A 10,310-nucleotide genomic window follows, 5' to 3' on the forward strand; every position below is an offset into this window, starting at 1 on the left:
GAGTTGAAATGTCTAAAACGAGGGGGCATGCATTTAAGGTGAGACAGGGAAAGTTCGACAGAGATGTGGGGGACAAGTTTTTTACACAGAGAGTGGTAGGAGTCTAGAATGCACTGCCAGGAGGTGGTGGAGGCAGATACGTAAGGGGCGTTTAGGTGACTTTTAGATAAGCACATGAATATGCAAGGAATGGAAGGATATGGACTAAGGACAGGCAGAAGAGATTAGTTTCATTTGGCGACATGTTCAGCATAAAATTGTGGGTCAAAGAGCAAGTTCTTGTACTGTACTATTCCAGGTTCTATGTTCTATCATGAATGGTAGGACTCTGGGAAGCACTGAGGATCAGAGGGACCTTGATATGCATGAACTTCAGTCCCCTAAGATATCTGGAAAGGTAGATAAAGTGGTTAAGGTATACTTGCCTTTATTAGCCAAGGCATAGACTTTTAAGAGCAGAGAGGTTGTGTTGGAATTTATAAAACATTGGTTAGGGTCCGTCTAGAATAGTGTGTACAGTTGTTGAATCCACACTTTGTGTGCGATATTATAGCACTGAAGAGGGTGCAGAAGAGAGTTATTACACTTGATGTCAAAACATACAAGCCTTTTGGGCCAAGTGCTGGAAAATGAGATTTGAATAGTTAAATGGTTGTTTCTGTCCCACATGGACATGATGGACCAAAGGCCCCTTTTCAGTGCTGTAGATCTCTATGATTCTATGACATTAGTGTGAAGGTATGCAGCCTGTGGTTTGGTTCCATGTTGAATGATATTTGGATGAAGTCTTTCTTCAACTTTTCCCATGGGTTTTGTTGGTGGGCACCAATTTGGTGTTACTAACACTGTCTCTGTTATTTGTGGTCTTGTTCTGCATGAATAACAATTAATGCAGTTGCTCACATCGGAAAAGCTTCTCTCTACTTAAGCATGACTAATGTCTCCAATAGATTTCTGTAAAAATTCTATTTTGTAGGGATTCTGGTTTTGATCAGTAAAACTGCTGCTGTTTTAGGTGGTTCGGATCACCCCCAGATCCCTGGCCGTGACACTGGACTTAATTTAGGAATGAAGTGAAGATGGCAGTAGACTGGTGTTTCAGGGCAAAGAATCTCTGCGTTTATTGAATACAAAGGAGAGTATATCACAAGAAATAAAAGGCAAATGTAATAAACAGGGAAATAATACAAAGGTGAGTAAATAACAAGAGATAAAAAGGCAAATACCAAACAGTGAAACTGACACTAACAGTTATTAACTGAACACAGGCTAATTGCTATCAGAAACTAAACAGTAGTTTCAAACACAGACGCTTTATTCAGATTTCCTGACCTTGGAGTGCCCTGAACTGTCACCAACCCACCTTCCCCTCCCTGCTAGCTAGTTTGGATACTTTGGGTCTCAAGGAAATAGGATCACCACTGGGGATAAACACATTTTGAATTACAGCTGGCCGTTCCTGCTTGCCGTAGCCGGTGCTTCACTGAAGACTTCAGATGCTGTAGGCCTTTACTCTGGGTTGAGTCAGTTAATGCAGTAAGACATGTTGTGGATGTATCGGGTGAATGCTTTGGTTATCTTAATTTTTGGTGGGTTTTGTGAGCGGGTTTTCACCTCATGATATGTCTGAGGCCTTGTGGTGTTGATCAGGTTGGTGGTTCTCACAGGTCATTGGTAGTTCAGTCTGCAGATTGTATTGGTCGCCAGTGTTTGGAAATGGCTGTAGGAGTCGTTCTCAGTGTGGTAGCTCATTGGAGTCCTTCTCCTGTTGGTAATTGTGAGGTGTAACTGTTGAGGTGGATTGCTCTTCCTCTTCCTCACTTCCTCTTTTTATTTTTCAGGTGAGATCGGGGCCTGCAATTATACTAAATCTTGGCGCCAAAATCTACACTTTTCAATTGTGCTACTGTTGCCCCCTTTTGAGGTGAATCGCCTTCCTGATAGTCTAGAGTAGGTGTAAATGTATTTCACTTAGGTGGAATGTCCGATATTTCTTCAAATGAATATTAATTGAAGTTTGATGTCTTGGTATCCATAAAGGCTCCATGATGTCTGGGTTAAGTTGTTGTCTTAGGTCTGGTTCATTGTTCTTTTAGAGTTGTAATGTGAAGTAGATTTTCTAACTGAACAATGGTTCCAGGCAGCTGTCCCTGTGACTGTTTGGTCCAGTAATGAAAATGATAGGGATTTTTGCTCAGTCCTACAATTTATACACTTTAGTACATTCTATACTTTAGGTAAGTACATCTCTCTCTGCTACAGACTATTCTTTCCCTCTTCAGACTCTTGCACATAATTAATGTCATGGATAGATCACCATATTGTGATGGACCAGACCAGAGACACCTCTCCCCCAAAAAAATCTATTGTAAGGTGATGCCTTGGCCATAATTTTATTTTAAGGCAAGCATAAGGTGCTGTGTTCCAGATGTGATTTCATTGGTCCACCACTACCCTTTAATCAAAACGCATTATTCTTACAACACAATTAAAATACAAAAAAAGTATAACTTGTAATCTTTGGAAATACTTAACTAGATAATGTATCATTTAACCACTAATTGTCAACTATTCCAATGTAGGCAGCATTCCACATACACACCCTTTAGCAAAAACGCAATCCAGCAAAATTTATGGTTCTCACCTGCTGGTCTCTCTCTCTTTTAAGAGGAAGCCTCACTATCTAAGACTTCACTCCAGCAGCCAGGAACTCAATCTTTTAGCTCAGCAGCCAGTAGGAAGCCTTCCTCTAACTGAAGGCAAAACTAAAAACCATCCTGTGTCTGTGTGAGATAACACAGTGTGGAGCTGGAGGAACACAGCAGGTGAGGCAGCATCGGAGGAGCAGGAAAGTTGACGTTTCGAGTTGGGACCCTTCATCAGAAATGGGGAGGGGGAAGGGAGCTCAGAAATAAATTGAGGGAGGAGGGGTGGGGCTGGGGAAGTTAGGTGGGATGGTGATAGGTGAGTGCAGGTAGGCAGTGGTGGAGATTGGTCAGTGAGGTGGGAGGGGTAGATAGGTGGGAGAGAAGATGGACAGGTTGTGTCAGGTCAAGGAGGCGGGGTTGAGACGAAGGATTGGTCATGAGATGATGCCAGGGGTGGGAGATTTTGAAACTGGTAAAATCCACATTTAAGCCATTGAGCTGTAGGCTCCCGAGGCGGAATATGAGGTGCTGCTCCTCCAGTATCTGGGTGGCATCGTTGTGACACTGGAGGAGGCCCAGGATGGACATGTCACCCAGGGACTGGGAGAGGGAGTTGAAATGGGTCGCGACCAGAAGGTGTTGTCGTTTGTTGCGAACCGAGTGCAGATGCTCTATAAAACGGAAAAGCTGTTCATTAATGGCTGTTCACTCCAGTGCCCTTTTATTGCTCACAGAAAGACAAGCAGATCGATTGTTGACTGCAGTCATGGGTTGAACCTGCAACCAATTTCTCAAATACTGACATGGGAACACAATAATCCCAATGTTAGAGATTCTCTGAAGTGAAAAATTACTAAACATTATAAGTAATTTAAACTATTAGTTGTTTTAAACTTATATTGCTGAGTCCTCTGTTTGTTTTACATATTGGTCCGTGACATAGAATTAATGTGCTGCTTATAGGTTCATTAAATTAGCCATCATCTTTTACTTATACTAAAATAAGAACTTGACTAATGGCATTACAAACATAAATTGAATTGATGTTTTATATAAGCCATCTTGCAGCACTAGCAATTTGAAATCCACAAACCCAATTATGGGATACTGTTCCTTCCTCACATTCATTACTTCCTGACGAATCTTGCCCAGATAGTTAAATTTATTGCTCATATTTTCAGAATGAGCGAGTCTAAAGGAATGGGCTGAATCATTTCTCGTGGCCTCTGTGGGTGTGGCAGGCAGCCTGAAATTGGATTTTTGGCTGCCCACTCTGATGATGCAGGGGAGGCAATGGCCCAGTGGGGTTATCGTTGGACTGTTAATTTTATTTCAGCATTCTACTTTTAGATCTGAATGAAGAGATTGACAACAGTGACACAACAGCTGGTCAATTGGCACCTGCCATAGTATCATGGAGTTACAGGTAATGTTCTGGGATCCAGGTTTGAATCTTGCCATGGCAGATGATGGAATTTGAATTCAATAAAAATCTGGAATTAAGAGTCTAATGATCACCATAAGCCTCTCTGGTTCAGTAATGCTCCAATGGAAAGGAAACTGCATCCTTACCTGGTCTGGACTACATTTGATTCCAGATCCACCACAATGTGGTTGACTCTTAACTGCCCTCTGGGATGGGCAATAAATGCTGGCCTAGCCACTGGTGCCCTTATCCCAGGAATGTGGTGTGTCTTTATTCAAAGTCACTCAGAGCCTGGGTGAGGGACCCTACATTGGGAAGGGTGGGGACTGTTGAGAGTCGCCCGATATGCCAATGCCCGCATCTCTTTCCCTGCAACTTACAGCCCATAATGCCCTACCCACCATCATTCACCTGTACCTCTCCCTTTGCATGGCTTTCGGTAGGTATTTGTTGCAGGGACTGTCACCTCTTCCCCAATGCTGTTGCTGAGTACAGAAGACCAGGTGAGAGTCCTACATTGCTTCCTTTTCGGAAAGTTCACTGCTGCTTGGGCCACCCTGACACCCAACACGGCCTTGGACAATCTTGTCCCAGCCTTGAGCACCCTGAGGGCAGAAACACTGGCAGCCGAAAACTGTCAGAGGCCAGCAGCTCCTTGATATTCAACAGCCCCACCTGAGGCCTTGTACTGATGGTGGGAAGTGGGTTATGGAATGGGAGGGTTATAGAGGAGGGTGATGTAGGGCCAGCAGCAAGGGCAGAGGGGTGACTTTCAGCAGCAATCCTTTTGCAATCAGGCACTGAATGCCTTTCAGTACAGGATCCCCCACAAGCAAACTCTCCACACTCTGTATGGTCATCCTTACTACAGGGTAAGCCCCTCACCTACCATTAGGTTCATAATTGCCACAACAGGAGAAGGAGGCTCTCGATTCAAGGCTTCAATTGGTGCCGAGTGGGAAGGCTATCCGTGAACTTTCCCACTATGTTCCACCCAGCTAATCAAAAGATTTCCTGTCACCAAACCCAGCATTAAGGGAGGGCATTGCATTCTGCTTCACAACTCAGGAAGGCAAATTCGCCAAGAAACTAGCAGATTGATGACAGCAAGTTATGGGTTTTTTTAACATTTAGGAGGAATCTTTGTGTATAGTAGGAATGGTCTTCCAGAACCCAAGGATTCTTCAAAGGTTCTCAGGTGGATTCTGAAGATTTCTTGGCAGTCCCTTTCTTTCCCTCTTCCACCGGCATCTGTTTCGAAATACCCCACTCCCACACCACTTACAGATCATTCCCAGCCAAGCCGGAATCCAGCTACCAGAACGGCTCCGACCCACTGGTCTTAGTGCCATTCCCACCACTAAATGGATTGGAGACAGATACCAAATATCAAAATAGGGGCCTGACAGTTAAAATTGGCTCAGGCTCACTGCAGTCTTTTCTTCCTGCCATAGATGTGCTCCCCATGCATCCCCAAACCCCAACTACAGAGAGATGAGCCCAAATTTACAAATTAAAATTGCTTCTATTGTCTAGGCCTTGCAGCTTTGAGCCCTGAATAGTGTAGCCTTATTTACAGAACAAAACTGCACTACAATGTTCAGGAAATACATATTAAAATCTTCAATGTGACTTGAACCTATTCATTGGGTCCTTTAATTTGCTGCTTGGATTCCACTTTAATAACTCCTGTGTGAAGTAGCTTTTGGAAGTTTTGTAATCAGTATTAGAAATATGTTGTCAAAAGTGCCTAAAGCAATGCAATATGCCATTTACTGTGCACAATATTGTTAGATTCTTTTTACAATTGCATGCCACAAAATTAAAGAAAGTCGCACTGTTTTTTTTATGTAGGAGCAGAAATGTCAAACAAAAGTCCTGCCCTTGGAAACATTTTGTTTGAAACAGTAATTATTTTCATGAGCTGCATCCCCAGGTTGGATCAAACAGTGCTGCAGGAACACCAGCTCATTTTAAAAACATTTCCTCAGGGGAATCTTCCAAACAATATTGTAAATTAGTTCTGCTTTCTGAAAGGTTAAAACTAACAGTCTATGTTCCAATTGGTTTTTAAATCAAGCCGTGAAGAAAAATTGTTCTTATTGTTTCATGGAACATTTCACCCACATTCCGAAAAGCAATTTTCTTAATTTTTATTATTAAACTGAGGAACATTACTGTTGGGCTGACAAATGCAGAAATATGTATTTTTCATTTTCTATCAAGAACTTTCCTCGTCAGGTAGGAGTCTGTGTTATGTCAAGCACAGGCACCCAATTGTACAGAGTAAAGGGTTAATTGGCGGCACGGTGGCTTCTGGTTAGCACTGCTGCCTCACAGCGCCAGGGACCCAGGTTTGATTCCACCCTCAGGTGACTGTCGGTGTGGAGTTTGCACATTCTCCCTGTGTCTGCGTGGATTTCCTTCGGGTGCTCCGGTTTCCTCCCACAATCCAAAGATATGCATGCTAGGTGGATTGGCCGTGCTAAATTACCCATAGTGTTCAGGGATGTGTAGATTAGGTGGGTTATAGCTGGGTGGGTCTAGGTGGGATGCTTTGAGGTTCGGTGTGGACTGGTTGGGCCGAAGGGCCTGTTTCCACAGTGTAGGGATTCTATGATTACCTTTACTCTGACAATACTCATTTAGCTTGGGCTACAGGAGTCTTGTCATCATTGCATCAGATGATATGGAACTAGAGCGTCAGTCCATAGGGTCCCATAAGATGCTCTCTCTCTCTGTGTTATGTTTATCAAAACTTGTTTAGATTCACTGACAAGAATTTAGATTATAGTAATAATATAATGGATGATATTTATAGTAATATCTTTTCATAAAAAGTGTTCATTTTTATGGGGCAATGCTTAAAAACAGGATTATCCTGATGTAGAAGGAGAAGGAAAGTCTGTTCCTATCTGGGTATCGAAGTTAAAAAGTAATAATGTGAATTCACTACCCTACATCCAGCCAGGATTAGTAGGCTACCTTGGTTTCTCAATTCCAGAAATGGATCCAAGAAGTAATGTGGTAATAATAGCAGATACTAGTGAATTTCCCCATCTGTAATAGATAATGTAACGGATGGAGCAAAGAAATAGAGACTCCATTGAAAGGACACACCTCCTCAACACTTCAGCAGGGCACCAAAGTGGGACATTCTCCAAAACATGCCCCACTAGCTTTGTGCTTGTTCCTGGAATCTCCAAACCTTTTCTTTGAAGTGATATAAAGAGTGTAATATGCCCACTCTGATACAGTGTTTATTATTTAACATTTACAGGCATTTGTATTAACTTCCTATGCTGGAGACTAAGAATGCTGTATTATTCTTCAGTCAAGGGTTGCTCCAGCATGACAGAAATTAAATTAGAAGTGCAGTCAATTAGATAAACTCAAGCATTACTCACAAATGCGGTTACATGACAGGAATCACCAATGCCTATCATTGAGGGTGCTGGCTGTGTTGCTGTATGACAGGAAGCCAAAGACTGTCATTCTCTGCCTGCACCATGTGGACATCCATCTAAATTATTCAAAGTAATTTAATCCAGAAAAGTGACCTGCATCTGTGGCACGATATAACTTGTACCAAAGCAGAACTGGTCAGGGCTAGATTTCCCTGATCCCTCAGTGCTGAGAAAGAAAAAGTTTGATAGACAAGGTGAATAAAGCTGTCAGAGCAGTACAGATTCCACATGGATCCCCATGCATTTCATAGAGGCCTGATCCTGCTGATTATGGCTCTGCGACATTGACCTTGGTATTATGCCTGCCATTTGTGGGTGAGATATCGATGCCAAATATAAAAATGGAGGCTAATGCTGAGTTAGCTGAGATTCATTCCAGTCTCTTGCCATGCTCCTTTGTCCTTCAATGTAAGGTGCAAGCCCACTCCAAATTCAAGCTATATCTGTATTGTATCTGTTCCCCCTCTTCTCGCCAATCCTGCTTTGGAGCATTGAATCTTGGATATTCTAGCCTTATTTGCACACTTTAACTGTACTCTACTCTACTGGGCAGGAAGTACAAAAAGTAAATGGTGAGCCAATAAAAAAAGCAGTGGAAGAAGCAACCATTAATCTTATAATTCATGCTCATCCTGGACTTTTTGTTCTTCCTGGCCGTTGAACAGTAGTGAAACCTTCTCCTTTGAATGAGTTGAGTTCAGCTGCAGGATAGGGGGAAGTGCTGTATTGCCGGTTGTGGTGTCTTTCATGAGATATTAAATTGAGACTGTGTTTTCCCTTTCAGGTCCCATGGTGGTATCTGGGAAAGAGCAAAGGTCTTGTCTGAGCGTTTCCCTCAACCTTTTCTTGACAGCGGTGAGGCAGTGGAGGAGTATAGGTGCCGTGGATGGTGAGCTGGCTCAGGATTGGTGGACCCTCTTCATGTTAAATCTTTCTAATTTTTTCTTATTCTTAAACTATTCAAAATGTTGCTGGATCATGGCAACAGTAGAAAAGCTTTTTGCTGTATTTTACTGTTTTTCTCACTGTAAAATACATGTGACAATAAAATCATTCATCACTTAATCCAAAATCTTTAATAATATAATATCTAGTAATTATCATATTATTGTCTAAAGGGGTTTGTTGTGCATAAATTAGCTGCCCTTGTTTCCTGTGTTACATTGGTGATGACATTTCAAAAGTGCTTCACTCAATGTAGCATGCTGGAGCATCCTAAGGTGTCAAAATACACTATTTACATAAACATTTATTCTTTCTTTATGATGCTGTGGCCCATTAAACAATATTTCCTTGCCCTGTTTTGAAAGCCTCACCTACCTGGAGACATTGACAAATTACTGTGATGAGCAAACTATCCACTGCTGACACCTCCTGAGCCTGCTGTTCCTTTGGCCACATTGCTGTAAAATCATGTTGTCCTACTAGAGCTTGTATTCTTTTCAATGTTGTATCAGTTTGGGTCTTTCTCGTTGCCATTGGCAGTAATCCAACGAAGGGTTTTCTGGATTTCTAAAAGCACTATGTGGTTAAGGAGGCTCTGGAAAGATATTGCAATGGATTTGTAGTTTTTTTTTACATTACCATCCCCTTGTACACCCCAACATGAGAGGCCTACATTTTAAATAACTGTTATTTAACTGCCCTCAGTTATTTAAAATGCCAAATAAGTGGACAGAATGGCCTGTTTGGGTTTCACTTGATTTCCTGACTCAGTAATTAATATAAAATAAGTATTAGTCAGGGAAAAATATAAATACACCTGGCTGTCTAAAGACTTAATTTACAACATAATTGAAACTTAATATAGCAACCAAGTAAAAACTGAAAGAACTGCAGATACTGTAATTCAGGAACAAAAACAGGAAAAGCTCAGCAGGTCTGGCAGCATCTGTGAAGAAAATATCTGAGTTAATGTTTCGGGTCCGGTGATGCTTCCTCAGTTCTGAGTTCTGAGGAAGGGTCACCGGACCCAAAACGTTAACTCTGATTTTTTCTTCACAAATGGTGCCAGAACTGTATAGCAACCAAGTTTCTGGAATAAGTCAGCTGAAATAATACCAATAAAGATCCCTTTGAGGCTGAGACAACATTAACCTTTGGGTTTGTTTTAAAATAAGGCCTTTCATGAGGGTGAAGTGATAGAGCCGGTGTCTGTCAGACCAAGTAGGTGGCACGGTGGTTTAGTGGTTAGCACTGCTGCTGGGTTCGATTCCACCATCAGCTGACTGTCTGCGTGGAGTTTGCACATTCTCCCTCTGTCTGTGTGGGTTTCCTCTGGGTGCTCCTGTTTCCTCCCACAGTCTAAAGGTGAGCAGGTTAGGTGGATTGGCCATGGGAAATGCAGGGGTAGGTCTGGGTGGGATGCACTTCATAGGGGCAATGTACACTCAATGGGCTGAAAGGCCTGTTTCCACACTATAGGGATTCTATGAAGTACATTAACTTGAATATGTCATTACCTGGTTAAGATGATATTTTAATTAACCTGTTCAGACATGTTGCGGCACATCTCTGGAGTAGGTGGAACTTGAGCCCAGGCCTTCTGGACCAAAAGAGAAGACTCGATCACAGAACCCAACAAATATTTTCTAATCAACCTGTTCAGAAATGTTATTATACACTTCTGGAGCAGGTGGGACTTAAACCCAGATTTTCTTGTTGAGAGGTAGGGAGAATACCACTGTGCTACAGGATCCCATGATATCAGCACCTTAAATCATTGAATATAAGCAGCTTGTTGAACAATTAAATTCTTAACTAACTATT

At 42.1% G+C, this 10,310-nt stretch overlaps 1 long non-coding RNA gene across 1 annotated transcript; it reads left to right on the plus strand.

Moving 5' to 3' along the window:
* The first annotated feature begins 2,689 nt into the window (after positions 1-2,689).
* LOC125486527 lies at positions 2,690-8,450 on the plus strand. Its single transcript, XR_007265185.1, has 3 exons — positions 2,690-2,825; positions 3,999-4,074; positions 8,326-8,450. It is a non-coding gene; the product is annotated as an uncharacterized LOC125486527 (long non-coding RNA).
* The last annotated feature ends 1,860 nt before the right edge of the window (positions 8,451-10,310 follow it).

The sequence above is a fragment of the Rhincodon typus genome, chromosome 2 (genome assembly GCF_021869965.1).
Source record: "Rhincodon typus isolate 14 chromosome 2, sRhiTyp1.1, whole genome shotgun sequence".
Classification (NCBI taxonomy): domain Eukaryota; kingdom Metazoa; phylum Chordata; class Chondrichthyes; order Orectolobiformes; family Rhincodontidae; genus Rhincodon; species Rhincodon typus.